Consider the following 15,912-nt stretch of genomic DNA (forward strand, 5'->3'; position numbering starts at 1 on the left):
ATAAAAGTTATATGCTAGAGTTTTGCTAATAAATCATGAGGCCTTAGTTAGCATGAGTCGAGGCCTAGCTGCCTGACTCTCATATTAAATGTGTTTTTCTAACGTGCAGTGTGCTGACTTGCTGAAGGACATGAACTCTTGTTTCTTTCCAAAAGCTAGAAGCTGAATGTAACTGTAGTAGATCCGTTCTCATGAAATTCGACTTGCTTGTAGAAACATTTTAGCTGAATGCAACACTGTAGACCACTAGCAGGTACAAGGTCGCCTGAACCGGTACAGACAATGGAGCCACTGACTGAAGATGTGCAAAGGACCACAAGAGTATGAAATCATACCGGACATTCCACCCACTGAAGACGTCAATCATAAGGACCAATAAAATACTTGAGAACTGTTATGGGGTGACAAATTCAATGAGCTAATTTGAAGACAATTGGTTAAAGACAGTGGGGGTGCAACCCCTTGTCCAACCAAATTTTAGGGGAATGTACAAAGAAAATGGGATAAAAACCCTTGACACCAGGAAGTAAATCAGAACAGGAGAGAATAGGAGACCAGGAGAGTTAGGGAGATGCTGATGCGATTTGCTATGACCCAGACACTTTGTCACTCTGCATAGAGACTTTGCTGTTTGGTTCTTAAAACCATTCTTGCCTTATATTTCCCGTTTACACTTTACCTTCTTATGAGGGAAGTGCCCCTTTACCTGACTTGCTGAATTCCTGGCTGATGGCGAATCAACTGATGTCCTGAGGACGAAGATTGCACCTGGGTGCTGACCTAATATGGAGGGTAACTATATGACAATGAAATTGTGATTGTCTGTTTGCTTTTCCTTTCTAGGTACCAACTGCTTCCTTTTGACAGAGACCATAGCTAGATGTTTTCCAAATTGGTGTTACTACATTTTTTGCGTGAAGCCCAACATACCAATGCTAATTCAAGGCTAGTTAAGAGGGTTCACTAAGCTGACACAAATAGACAAATGACTGAATCTATGCTTTGTTAAATAATGCGCTAATGTTACTCTGCTAAGGATAATCTATGTTGACGCCGTGTTATGTTCTAATATTCGTGATTCTTGCTTTGATGAAATCTTATCAGAGTTGCCAAATTGTGACTATGCTAATGTGCTTTTTGGTTTTGAGATTAATAAACTTATTAGTAGAATTGTAATCAATAGTGAATAAATATCACAAAATTCATACTAAACTGGTGTGGTTATTCATGACTGCAAGGTCATGGTGGTTTCTGAGTCTTATTAATGTCTTTGACTAAATTGAATTGTCTTATTCTGGTAAATATTGATGACGTTATTGATCTATTGATTGACATGCTGATTAGCTATCTCGTCCTAAGGTGTCTTCAATCAGGGTCAAAAGATTCCTAAAACGAGTCCCAAAGTGAATAAATTAGTCATAAAGGGACGCGTTAACAGGGGTATAAGTAGTGGACCCAAAACCCCAGAATTTAGATCATTTCTGGGACCAAGAGGAACCTCTGCCAAGTAGAAGAGCTGAAAAGCTGAGGAGAAGTGCTGTCTCAGCCCCTGCCTGTGACTGTGCTTTGTTGGGCTATCCTGCAGTTGCTGCTTCTGCCTTTGAAAGGGACAAAGACTGGACTTTGTTGTCCATTCCTGCTTGAAGAAGAATCTCCAAGGTCTTGGACTGGGCTTGCCTCCCGTTTTGAAGTCTCAGGGCCAACAAAGACTTCCTCTACCAGTACCTGGAATCTATGCTGAGACTCCTGCCCTGACAAGTGGGGCCCTATCCAGTCCCTGGGCCCTTGAAAGGTTAAGATGGCAGAACAAGAGTTGAAATCCACGCACAGAACACCATGCAGGCAAATATTCGACGCACCAACTGCAACGCAGCTCAAATCAATGCTCCACCTGCATCGCAGCTGAGAGATCGATGCATTGCGGCAGGAGAAACAATGCAACACCCATTTGCGGCTGTTGATAATGATGTAAACCTCATGCAGCATGGCTTTCTAACACAGTGCAACCGGATTTCACATGCATCGGCCCTGGGCATCAAAGTCATTGTGACCCTGTGTGGATCCGATGTGCCCCATCTGGAAATCGATGCATCACTCTCTTGCGAGGGAGAAAAACAACACATCGCCAACCCGAATGGAGAAGAAATTACTTACAGCCTCACTTGTGAGTATGGAATCAATGCATTGCTGATGTTTCTGATGCATGCTCACCCCTGCAGCTTTATTTTTTACGCAAACCAGGTACTTTGTGCAAAATTTATGTTTTCATTGTTTTCAGTAAAGTAAGACTCTTATTCTTTTGAAAATTCACATCTTGACTTGTGTATGTTGGATGTTTGTCGTTTTTGTTTTGTTTGATTTCAAAACTGGTGTGGTGTCCATTCTGTAGTGTTTCACTGTGTTACTGTGTGTGTTGGTACAAATACTTTACACATTGCTTCTGGGTTAAGCCTTTCTGTACTTGCCAAGCTACCAAGGGGGTAAGTGGCAGTTAACCAGGTGTGTTTCTCCTTTACCCTGACTAGAGTGAGGGTCCTTGCGTGGACAGGGGGTAACCTGACTGCCAACCAAAGACCCCATTTCTAACAAACTCTATTGTCAGACCCTGGTTCAGCACTTAGTGATTCAAAAATGATTATCGTGTAGAACACTTAACTACTAAGAACATAGAGGCTGTCCTTTAGTCCAGTATGAAATTATTAGAACTCAGTAGTGACTTAAGCCCTCATTACAACCTTGGCAGTCGGTGTTAAAGCAGCAGTAATACCGCCAACAGGCCAGCGGAAAAAGAAATGGAATCATGACTATGGCGGAAACCGCCAACATAGACAGCCATTTTAACACTCCGACCGCCACGGCGGTAGAAACAAACACCGCGACGGTAACCGCCAACAGACAGGCCCAAGATAAGGTTCCACCCACTGTATTACAACATGCCTATCCACCACCTTTTGCGGGGCGGTACCAACGCTATCAAAAGCACGGCAGAAACAGGACTTGGAACAGAAACCACTCACCTCTCGACACCCAACGAGGAACCAGGATACCATGGAGCCTGAACTACAGGTCCTGCCCATGCTGGTCTACCTCCTCTTGTATCAGGAGCAGGAAAGACGCCGGTGATGACCATGGTGAGTACTGCACCTAGCACACAGGGGAGGGGGGAGGGAAAGAGAGTGACACACACAACACGCAACACCCCCACCCTCTACCGTCACCCACAGCACCCTACACACAAATACATGCAGCAACATTACATATACACCCCGTCACCCCCTCGAAGAACGCACGGACAAAAGGAAATGATTGTAGTGAGTGTAATCATTGAAATATCAGATAGGGCAAATTAAAAAATTTGTATATACAAATATGTACACCAACTGCACAAGTCCAGATATAAATGAAATCATTGTCCGTGGATCAGTGTCCCAAAATGCACAAAAACACAGATACTTGACTCGAAACAGAGAGAATACTGCAAGGGCATCAGATGGAAAATAAACAGGCACCTCAGGGGGAAAGGGAGGGGGAGCACCTCAGCCAGATGAATGGACGATGCCACTGCTCCACGAGGGGGCTCCATGCCCACTGCTGTATCCTGGGGAGTGCAAAGCCACAGTCTCTCAAGTCTTCCCAGTGGGTGGTTTGCCCACTGCTGTATCCTGGGGAGTGCAAAGCCACAGTCTCACAAGTCTTTCCAGTGGGTGGTTTGTCCACTGCTGTATCCTGGGGAGTGCAAAGCCTCAGTCTCTCAAGTCTTTCCAGTGGGTGGTTTGCCCACTGCTGTATCCTGGGGAGTGCAAAGCCACAGTCTCTCAAGTGGATTACAGTCTCCACTGGGTCTGGAGTGGATTTGTGCCCAGAGTGCTTCATCCTGCCAAAGACTGCTGTAATGGATGTGATCCTCCACTGGTTCTGGAGGGGGCTTTATGCCCAGAGTGCTTCATCCTGCCAAGGACTGAGGTAGTGGATGTGATTCTCCACTGGTTCTGGAGGGGGCTTTGTGTCCAGAATGCTTCATCCTGCCAAGGACTGAGGTAGTGGATGTGATTCTCCACTGGTTCTGGAGGGGGCTTTGTGCCCAGAGTGCTTCACATGCAGTGTGGCAGGTCCCATTCCCTTATCTGGGTGTGTGTGCCACGAGATTGCCTGGGAACAGGTAGCATGATACTCCATGGAGGCAGAGACACACTCCACCCTGCTGCGACTTCGCCTGCCTCTATGCAGGTACAAACAGTGCTGGGAGTCTTGCCTCATGTACGCTGGGCAGGGTCCAGGACGTCTTCTGCAGCCTCCGACGGCTGGGGATGATTGCCATGTCAGCTGTGGTGGCACTGTCTGAGCACGTTGCGGGGCTGGTGGTGGGGAATTGCGGCGGTGTCTGTGGTGGAGGTGCTGGCGGTGGTGCATGTGTCTGCACCTGTTGAGGGACACAGCAGGACGTCTCCTGCAGCCTCGGATGGCTGCCCACTGGGGATGATGCTGGGGAATGTTGCTGAGGCAGCAGACATGCAAGTTGCGGTGCTGGTGGCGGTGCAGGTGGCAGTGTCCACTGCCGTACAGGTTGATGTTGTGGTTGACAGAAGGGGTGACTCTGGTCCCTCATCCAGAGCCGCCCTGCCCTGTCCTGCTCTTTGGCTTGTGTCCCTTCCCCACCTTTGATGTTGCTGCTGGTGCCTTGCCACTGTCCCCTTTTGGCTTGGAGGAGCCCTTGCTTGCTGGTAGGTGCGGCTTCTCCCTCTGGCATGTGGGCACCTTCTTTACCTTGGCAGATAGCTAGGTGGCACAGTGGCAGCCCTGATGGGTGGCACCTGCGATGAGACCGGAGTTGCTGGGACCACTGTGCTTGAAGATTTGGTGGCTGAGGTGCTGGGCTGGGACCTGGACAGCCTGGCCCTAGGGAAGGATGGGGGGAGGTGTAGGGAAGAGGTCAAAGTTTGCAAGGAAGAGCTTCTTAGACACACTGGGACGGGAAGATGGAGGGGGTTTGGGAGTGGAGGAAGAGGTAGTGGTTGTAGGAGGTGTACATGTGCTGAATTTGGGTGAAGGTGCATGAGCCGGAGGCTGTTGTGAGCTGGATGGCTGTTGGGTGGGTGTGTGCCTGCGTTTGTGTAGTTTTGGAGGAGGGCTCACAGACACACTGGGAGAGGACACAGTGGATGTATGAATGAACATGAGTGGTGTGTGGTGATGGGTGTGCTGGTAATGGGGGTAGTGGATGAGGATGTAGTGCATGCAAGTGTGAGTGGAGACGAGACGGAGAGGGAGGAGGAGGACGTGGAGGAGGGGGACACAGTGAAGACAGTGGATGTTGGTGTGTCTGCATGGGGATGGTGCTTTTGTGAGTGCCGGTGGGATGTGTGGTGCTTATGTTTGCCATGTCTACTCTTGTGTGTTGATGAGTGTGCATGCTGGTCTGATGGTGTGCTTGGTATAGGCTGAGGTACAGGGGATTGGGTCTGGGTGTAGGAAGTTGGAGGGAGGAGGATGGACACAGGGACAATGGCTGCCATCATTGCTGAGGCCAGAGCCTGAAATGTTCTCTGTTGGGCCGTCTGGCCAGAATGAATGCCCGCCAGGTATTCATTTGTTTGCTGCAAATGCCTCTCAACGCCCTGGATGACATTCAAAATGGTAGATTGCCCAACAGTGAGGGATCTCAGGAGGTCAATAGCATCCTCACTGAGGGCAGCAGGGTTGACTGGGCCACGGCCTGAGGTGCCTGGGGCGAAGGAGATACCCAATCTCCTGGGTGAGAGGGCATGGGAAACACACTGAGGGGCTGCCGGAAGGGCGGTGCCTGTGGGGGGGTGGCAGCTGTACCTGTTGATGCAGTGGGCACAGAGGTGCCCGCCACCGCAAGGGAGCTCCCATCAGAGGAGGAGTCGCTGGTGTATGCTCCTGTCCCCGTAGTGGAGCTCCACTCACCCTCCGTCCCACTGGTGCCTTCAGACTCCGTTACTTCACCCTCCAGGGCCATGTGGGATGCAGCTCCCTCCTGCTCCAGTGCCACTGCTCCTCCACCAGATGATAACAAAACAAAAAGGGGGGGAGACAGAAGAGACACATGGTCAATACATGCAACACCACTACCATTGGGGGACACAACACACAGGGAGCAGCCCTATGCACTAAGCCATGCACTAACAGAGCAGGGGAAAAGCACATGCCCAGGAGGACTCTGTCTAGACCCATTTCATGCACAGCTGGAACCCATGGGAGTGCGACTAGGTGTAGAGGGAAATACCACCTTTGGGGTTGGAGTGGAAAAATAATGGATCTACCTTTGCACGTCTGCCCTGGCCTAGGGGAACCCACAGCCCAACAACCCCACCCAGACACCTCGTCAAGCATGCAGTCATCTGAATGAGAGTGTACTCACCCCCTTGTGGCTGCTGTGATGCCCTCATGCACCCATCCAACTCCGGATATGCCACCGCCAGGATCCGGTACATCAGGGGGGTCATGGTGCGACGGGCACCCCTTCCACGTTGGGAGGCCATCCCCAAATGGGCCTCCGCCGTCTTCTTGCTCCAGCGGCACAGGTCCTCCCATCTTTTCCGGCAGTGGGTGCTCCGTCTATGGTAGACCCCCAGGGTCTGCACTCCCTTGGCGATGGCACGCCAAATACCCTTCTTCTGGTGGGCACTGACCGAGAGGAAAAGTGTAGTTATAATGGATGTTACTCTCCTGTACAGTTCTTCTCACACGTTGCCTACAAACTCCCACCCTGGCCCAGACATACATACACACACCATCCTCACATACTGGCCTGGCCCCCCTCCCTCTTCCATCCACTACACTCCATACAATCATGTGCCATCCACCATGCTCACAGTTTACTCACCTGTTTGTCTGGTGGACCGTACAGTTGCGTGTACTGGGGGAGGACCCCATCCACCAGTTTCTCCAACTCCTCCGAAGTGAAGGCAGGGGCCCTTTCCCCAGACACTGTAGCCATTGTCGCTTCCAGACACAGGTCACAGCAGCACTTGCAGTGTAGGTCCTCTCCTGTTGAAGGTCAGGTATCAAGTGAGGGAACTGATAGAAAATGGCGGTCACGTCCACGGCGGTGCGTACCATCACCGCCGGCGTACATCGTCATTGGCTCCTGGAATCCATAGGGCCCAATGATACCGAATGCTGGATTGCGCCACGGTCTTCGACCGCCTATCTTGACGGTGTACAACGCCAGCGCAGTTACCTCATTTTCCCTTGTCCCACCTTACAGGTCAGGCAGCCGCCATTTCAGGGGGCCACATGGCAGGCCAAATAACTGTGTCACACCTATTAAGGCCAGGAATACAGACAGACAAATCCACCTAAGTGTCGTATGACCCTCTGCTCACTGTTCTCCTCCATAGGGCACGTCCGCTGGGGCAGGAGATGAGATGGCGGCATAATTATCACTTACAGACTTGATTGTGCAACAATCCAGGAACTGTGTGCCCAGTTGGAGCCTGACCTGATGTCAGCTATCCACCTTCCCACAGGAACACCCCCTCTAGTGCAGGTCCTGTCTGTACTCCATTTCCTGGCCAGTGGGTCTTTTCAAACAACAGTAGCCATGGCATCAGAGATGTCCCGGCCAATGTTCTCTAACGTGTTGTCCAGAGTGTTGTCTTCCCTGCTGAAACACATGCGCAGCCACATCGTTTTCCCTCAAGTGGAGGATTTGCCCACAGTGAAAGGTGACTTCTATGCCCTAGGACATATCCCCAACATCATTGGTGCCATTGATGGTACACATGTGGCATTTGTCCCCCCGCAGGAATGAACAGGTGTACAGAAACCAGAAGAGCTACCATTCTATGAATGTGTAGATGGTGTTTTTGGCAGACCAGTACATCTCCCGTGTGAATGCCAAGTATCTTGGCTCAGTGCATGATGCTTCCATTTTGAGGAATAGCAGCATCCCTTATGTGGTGGGGCAACTCCAGAGGCACCTTGTATGGCTAATAGGTGAGCCTAAAGTCCCCACACAGTTTAATTTGCTGTCTGGGTATGGGAGATTCACTAATGTTTGGAGTATGTCTAACAGTTGTCCCTCGATATTTGCAGGTGACTCTGGTTACCCAAACCTGTCATGGCTACTGACCCCAGTGAGGAATCCCAGGACAAGGGCAGAGGAACGCTACAATGATGCACATGGGCGAACTAGGAGGATAATAGAGTGCACCTTCGGCCTCCTGAAGGCCAGATTCCAGTGCCTCCCTCTGACAGGTGGCTCCCTATACTACTCACCGAAGAAGGTGTGCCAGATCATCGTGGCCTGCTGTATGTTGTACAACCTGGCTTTGCAACGGCAGGTGCCTTTTCTGCAGGAGGATGGGACTGATGCTGGTCTTGTGGCAGCTGTGGAGCCTGTGGACAGTTAAGAAGAGGAGGCAGAAGAAGAAGATGTAGACAACCGAAACAACATCATCATGCAATACTTTCAGTGAGACACAAGTAAGAAGATGGAACTGCTTCCTACATCGCATACTATTGTAGGACCTAGCATAAGTCTGCCTTTTTACCTCTGTGTATGGACCCTAACTTGTCACTTTGGCTTTCCATTTCACAGATCTGGGTCCCAATTTGTGCCTTCTGCTATGTTTACTCCTGGCCTACAGCTGTGTAACATTGGTATGTGAACAAGTACATTGACATTGCTATATTCCAGAGATCTTGCAATTACACATTTGTGAAAGCACAGACTGACTCCAGATTTTTGGCGATTCAAGGGTGTTTATTTCTGTGCTAATATGTGGAGGGGGTGTGAAATGGGCTGGGGTGATGGTGGAGGAATGTCCATCGCAGAGTCCAGTCTCTTGGTCTCACAGGTGCATTGTCCAATGGGGCATAGGAAGGGGAGCAATGGCAGTTTAAGGTGGACAGGGTGACAAAGTGGGCTAGAAGGGTGACATTCAGGAGGGTCTTATTTCCTGGTGGGGTCTTGGCAATGTTCTCTGTTTGCGGGTGGTTCTCCTGCAGGGGGAGGGGTGCTAGTAGGCTGTTGGTCCTGTGGCGGTGCCTCCTGTCCACTAGCGCCGGCGGAGGTGGAGGGCTGTTCATTGTCCAGACTAGTGTCAGGGGCCCGTTTGTGTGCCACTGTGTCCCTCATGGTGTTGACAAGGTCTGCCAGCACCCCTGCAATGGTGACCAGGGTGGTGTTAATGGACTTCAAGTCCTCCCTGATCCCCAGGTAGTGTTCCTCCTGCAGCCGCTGGGTCTCCTGAAACTTGGCCAGTACCGTGCCCATGGTCTCCTGGGAATGGTGGTAAGCTCCCATGATGTTGGATAGTGCCTTGTGGAGTGTAGGTTCCCTGGGCCTGTCCTCCCCCTGTCTCACAGCAGTTCTCCCAGCTTCCCTGTTATCCTGTGCCTCTGTCCCCTGAACCGTGTGCCCACTGCCACTGACCCCAGGTCCCTGATTTTCTTGGGTTGGTGGGTTTGCCTGGGTTCCCTGTAGTGATGGACACACTGCTGATTGACATGTCCTGGGGACAGAGGGATGGGCCCGCTGGTAGGGTGCTGTGGCGGTGTTTCCTGAGGGGGGAGGTTTTGTGATGGTTTGGGACTGTGTCAGGGGAACCTACTGTCCCGAGGTCCCTGATGGACCGGGCTGGTCATCTTGATCCAGGCGTGCAGAGCTGCCGTCATCACTGTGGGTCCCTTCAGTGGGGGGACTTGATATATCTGGCACCTCCTGTCCAGTGACGTTGGGTATGGGTCCTGTTGGGGTGTAGTTGCATAGTTTTAGTATCTGTGTGTGCCATCTTGTGCATTGGGTGAGGTACCCTCTACTCCCGTGCTTGCATCATTGTGTTTGCCCATTTGTGATAGTTGGTTTGGGGTCTGTGTGGGTATCTGTCCTGGACATGCTTTGGTGACGGTGGTCCATTCATAGGTGTTGCATGCCGGGTCTTGGTATTGAGATGTGTGGGTTGTGATAGTGGGACATATGTGAGATGATGGAGTGATGGGAGTGGTGGAAAGGGTCTGGGTATGTGATGGCATGCAGGTGGGGTGTTGGGGGATATAGTAGTGAAGACATGACTTACCAGAGTCCAGTCCTCCTGCTACTCCTTCGAGGCCCTCAGGATGCAGTATTGCTAAGACTTGCTCCTCCCATGTTTTTAGTTGTGGGGGAGGAAATGGGGGTCCACCGCCAGTCCTCTGTACAGCAATCTGGTGTCTTGAAACTACAGAACGCACCTTCCCCCGTAGGTCATTTCACCTCTTCCTGATGTCATCCCGTGTTCTTGGATGCTGTCCACTGCGTTGACCATGTCGACGATTCTCCGCCATAGCTCCATCTTCCTTGCAATGGAGGTGTGCTGCACCAGTGATCCGAAAAGCTGTGGCTCTACTGGGATGATTTCTCCACCATGACCCTGAGCTCCTCCTCAGGAAATCTGTGGTGGCTTTGAGGTGCCATGATGTGGTGTGGGTGATGTGTGAGGTGCTGTCTGTTATGATGTGTGGGGGGATGTGTTGGTGTGTGTTGTTTGAGGTGCGTGGATGTTGTATAAGTGATGGTGTTGTGTGTCTGTGGATGCTGGTGTTGTGTTTGCTAATCTCTCTCTCTGGCCTTCTTCCAAATTTTACATAGTAAGGGTTTGTGGGTAATGTGGGTGTGTGTTTTATAGTAGTGTGAGTGTGGTGTTGTATGTGTATGAGGTGTGTGTATTTCGAATTGTCCAATGTAGTTGTGTTTTGTAAGTGTGTCTATATTTTAAGTGCAGCGTTTTGTACCGCCAATGGATTACCGCGGTTGAAAGACTGCTGCGTTGATTCATGGGTCGTGATAGTGTGGGCGTATTCCTGTTGCCGTGGTGGTGTGGGTTTTGGTATCGCCAGTTTATCATTGACTGTGGACTTGTGTGGGTGTCTGTATTGTGGCGGATTCCGAGATGTGGGTCGTAATACCTGCAGTGGAATTCCGCCACCGCAACGGTATGTTGGCGGTCTTCAGCACGGCGGAGAGTGGGATTTACCGCCAGGGTTGTAATGAGGGTCTTAGTGTCTCATCTAAAGTTTAGTGATTTGGCGATCAAAACGCTAGAGTTTAAACCACAACGTCTACTGCCCCAGCCATTAAAGTTTACAGCATTTGTACTGATGCATCTATGGTGCAAGCACTTTTGTCAAAAACAATCAATATTAGCCAGCCACAATGCCATAGAATTTTTGACATCTTCACAAGTCAGCTCCCCAATTTCTTTTGGGTCAAAAAGCTAAATCAATGTTGTGCTGGGAGTTCTGTTCCTCATGAGGGGCACCTGTGGTTTCTTAAACGCTAAGGGGCATATTTATGAAAATAGACGCACAACTGCGCTAGCGCAGTTGTGCCCTTATTATTATTAATAAGCACCATATTTCTGAAATAAAGTAGTATGGCATTAAGGATGGATACCGTAAAAAAATGCACTATCAGCTGTGAAATGGCGTAAGGAAAGATTATGTTAAAGCTGCAAAAGTGCTGCTACACCATTTTGCGGCACGTAAACATGTCGCAAAAGGGTTAGCACCATCTTTACACTGCATTAGCTCCAAAATAAAAAGCAGAAAAGAGTGCAATTGCAAAAGAAGATGAAATCATCAATCCAGGCGAGACCTCAGGTAAACCCCAAACACCCAAGTACCAGCCAGGAGGGTCCATAAAAGTCCCAGGAGAAGGAGAAGAGAAAGTGCGAGTGTCGCTTTAACAAGGAGGAGCATGACATCCTTGTCAGAGAGGTGACAGAGCACCAACATCAGCTCTTCGTCACCTTCAAATTATCAATTGGTAGGAGAGACGCAATATGGCAGCAAATAGTGGACAAAATAATCAGTGTTGCTAAGGTCAAGAGGACTGTCACTGAGGTAAAGAAGCACTGGCATGATTGCAAGTGCAGGACTAAGGAGAAACTACTAGGAACCGTGAAGCAGCACTTCAGACTGGAGGTGGAAGTCCTGCACCACAGGAGGACCTGGATGAGCTTGAGGACATGGTTGCAGCAGTCATCCTTGGGGAGCTGGTCACTAGAATCACAAGACAGGACAGCGCAGACTACCAGGAACGACCACTAATGCAGGGTAAGTTTCAGGGGGGATATCTGGAACTCCACTAATGGCAGAACGGGAAGGCACATAGGACACACTCAACGCATGGTAAGGGGTTGCATTGGGACACACAGGCCTTGAATCAAGACACACCATCCTCACCCAAGCAACACATGTACTGATGCTTTGGTTGTGCAAAGTACACCAACATTTAGACAACGTCAACATAGGCCACTCACTATGGCTCTAGTCCACCATGTAAATAAGCACCACATTGCCTGGTAGGCACATGCAAATAGTGTGATTGTGCCATTACAATACCCATTGCGCACAGTAAAAGCCCCTGTACCTACACAACATAGACATCCCTTCTTCAATGTCGCATTGCCTTTATTCATGTGTGCTGCATCTTGCAGCACACACTAAAATGCCATCTCAGCAAAAATAGCTTGTACATGTGCAGGAAAGGAGACCTCCCTGCACATGAACACATCATCACTTCAAGGTAGCTACCCTGTCATTATGGTGCAACAATGCATGTGTTGGTGCAGGGAGCACTACTCTGTGCAGATGCAGGGGGAAATCCTGGGCTGTAGCATATTCAAGTAAATAAGGAACATCACTGCATGTCTAAACTGCTGCACTGTACTACAATACATCTTGCAGCTGCTGTGAACCATGACAAATGAGAAAACAATCTGCCCTAAAGCTTGCAACCTGTGGAACACAACCATACAGGGTGAACCCTTAATTCACACACAACCATATGCATCATATGGGAATGGCCACAAAATAAAATGCATACAACACATTGTGCATGTATGTGAACATGGTGGCTGCAGTATCACCATATGTCACTGAGAGGGCTAGATCAAACAGAAAATGATGCTGAGTGCTACTATGCAAAATTAGACAGCATCAAGCACCATCCTTTTAAAAACGCAGGGATGTGCCATACACATAAGGGTACATTGCACTCCTGTGTACCTCCCTGTGCAACTGGAAATCAGATGTTGTGCACCATTGCAGCCACCCTTGCACCATAGATTTTGCTATGCTAAACCTACCCCTGGGCTGGTGTCAGATATTGGCCCAGCATCTGGAATACAAATAGTCCAAATTCTGAGGCAGTGCAATGGGTGTTGCCATGGTACGCTTACAGCAACACCGGTTGTGCTGGGTGTGAAGGGGCCATATTAACAGGGTGGCGTTGAGTCACAAAAAGTGGCTTAACACCACCTTGTAAAAACAGCACAGGGCATTGCGCCACCAGAGCATCACAAAAAGGTGTCCATTCCTGCAAATAAAATACCATTTAAAAAATACGCTTTGATACTACTTCATTCTGCAGCACACACAGAAGAGCCAAATCATCATGAGTGATTGTGTATATGCAGAATCGGACACCTTCCCACACATAAACAATCAAACCTTTCAACACAGACATCCTTGCACAATGGTGCAAGGATGCCTGCATTGCTACAAAGCAGCTCTATTAAGGGCCAGCGCAGGGGACAACACAGGTGTGAGCCATATGCAAAGGAATACGGTGCATTCCTGCATAGTGAAAATGACGCAGTGGGGTACTGCCACTTTTAGCGCAGCGTTGCGCTCCGTTATTTTCCCTTTCTAGTGAGCTTGACCTATGTGTGATGCACAATGCTAAACATAAGTGCAACCAGAACCTTGGGTCAGTGACGTCATTGAGCCTCCAGTGGCAAATACATGATGTCCCATGTCAACAGCCAATGCAGTTGAATATTAATTTTACACTATCTCACTGACCTGCCTGTCCTGAATTTTTCTGATCTCGTGGATGACCAGCTGCCAATCCTCAATGAACAGACTCTCCAGGATGTCCTAGGATCACTCCATATGCCACCTCTGTAAGGAAATGCCTCCTTGGCATGGTTACCCCCTAACTTTTTGCCTTTGTTGATGCCAAGTTTTGATTGAAAGTGTGCTGGGACCCTGCTAACCAGGCCCCAGCACCAGTGTTCTTTCCCTAAACTATACCCTTGCTTCCACAATTGGCACAGCCCTGGCACTCAGATAAGTCCTTTGTAACTGGTACCCCTGGTACCAAGGGCCCTGATGCCAGGGAAGGTCTCTAAGGGCTGCAGCATGTCTTATACCACCCTGGGGATCCCTCACTCAGCACATGCACACTGCCTCACAGCTTGTGTGTGCTGGTGGGGAGAAAATGACTAAGTCGACTTGTCACTCCCCTCAGAGTGCCATGCTAACCTCACACTGCCTGTGGCATAGGTAAGTCACCCCTCTAGCAGGCCTTACAGCCCTAAGGCAGGGTGCACTATACCACAGGTGAGGGCATATGTGCATGAGCACTATAACATATGTAACATATGACAACAGTGGTGTGTTCATGGGATGGGAAACCTCAAATTGCTATCTTCCTGCATAGATACATGTTGGCATTTTACAAATGCATGTGTAGTCACATCAGTGCCACCTATGTTTCCGTATGTCTAACACATGTGAATGTAATTTATTTCTGTCATTGATCTTGTGATAGCTATGCCCTTCTTTTTGTGCTAGGTTGCCTTTTGTTCAGAACCCATACACATTACCATGCCAGAGACATTATAGTTGTACATGTGTGCAGAGATATGTGGTATATGGGTGCATGCCTCTATCTGGGCACTCACATTTTTCAACCTCATTTTTTTTATGACTGTCACATACAATGGCATACCGCTGTGTAACACTGTTGCAGTCTGGCAGAGAAGCCAGCCTACTCATCATCACCACTGTGTGAGTCTGTATGACAACACAAATCCATGGTTGCATGTGAAGGGGCAGGTTAACGGTGCTCCAGTTTACTCAGCCCCCTCTGCACATGCATCAGGCCCCTGACAATGTCATATGTTAATGTAGCCAGACCAGTGGTGTGTGGGTTTACTGAGCAAGTATATAGACTCTTCGTGATTGCTATTCAGCAGAACTATGCACACTCCCCAGCAGGCAGACACATGCACAATTGTGGTCATGCAGACCAGGATATCACAATTTCCTCTGCAGTACTTGATGTCAGCTTTCCCCTCTCATTTACAGAGCTCAGGTGCTTGCACATGTGGCATATGTCTCATTGTTTGATGTCCTGAGTTGTTTCCATGGATATCTTGTTTGGGCTGTGACTTCAATATTGGAAACGTGCCAGGGTATAGATGGTGTTGTCTGTCACAGCCCCCTGTCATAGTGGCATGCGATGGGCACTGAGCTGATCTGGTCTGACCAGGTGTTAAACTTTGACGCTAATCGAACTTAGTGCCATTTTTTAAGCCCGCTTCCTTGGTTCGCGTCGCTTTTGCATCAGCAGGTAAATATGGCGCTAGAGGGCTAGCATCATTTTTTGGAAGGGAATGCCTACCTTGCATCTCATTGTCGCAATGAGATGCAAGGTGGTGTGGGGCTTCCTTAAAATGGTGTTAACTCCAAGATTTTTACACTAGACGGGTCTAGCATCAAAATATAAATATGGAGTTATTTTTGTGCAGCTTTAGTGTAAATAGAATGATGCTAAGGCAGGGCAAACATTTCATAAATGTCGGCCAAAGTGAGGTAGAGGAACCAGCAATTGGATGGACAGGTCATCTGCAGACGTTTAGCAGATGTCCCTTTACCAACCAACTGTAAATGAGGCCCAAGTTTGATAACAAAAGTGTAAAGCAATCACATTAAGGTAAACCACATTGCAGGAATAATCAAAGAATCTGACAGGCCAACAAAAGGCAAAACTCAAGAGTCTTTTATTCATATAATGGGGTTTGTAGATGAGATTTAAAATTGGCATAAATATAACCGCTCAGAAATACAATTGGGAAACTTTGAAGATATGCAAAATATACCATAAAAGAGAGT

This window comes from Pleurodeles waltl, chromosome 1_1 (genome assembly GCF_031143425.1).
Source record: "Pleurodeles waltl isolate 20211129_DDA chromosome 1_1, aPleWal1.hap1.20221129, whole genome shotgun sequence".
NCBI classification, from domain to species: Eukaryota; Metazoa; Chordata; class Amphibia; order Caudata; family Salamandridae; genus Pleurodeles; species Pleurodeles waltl.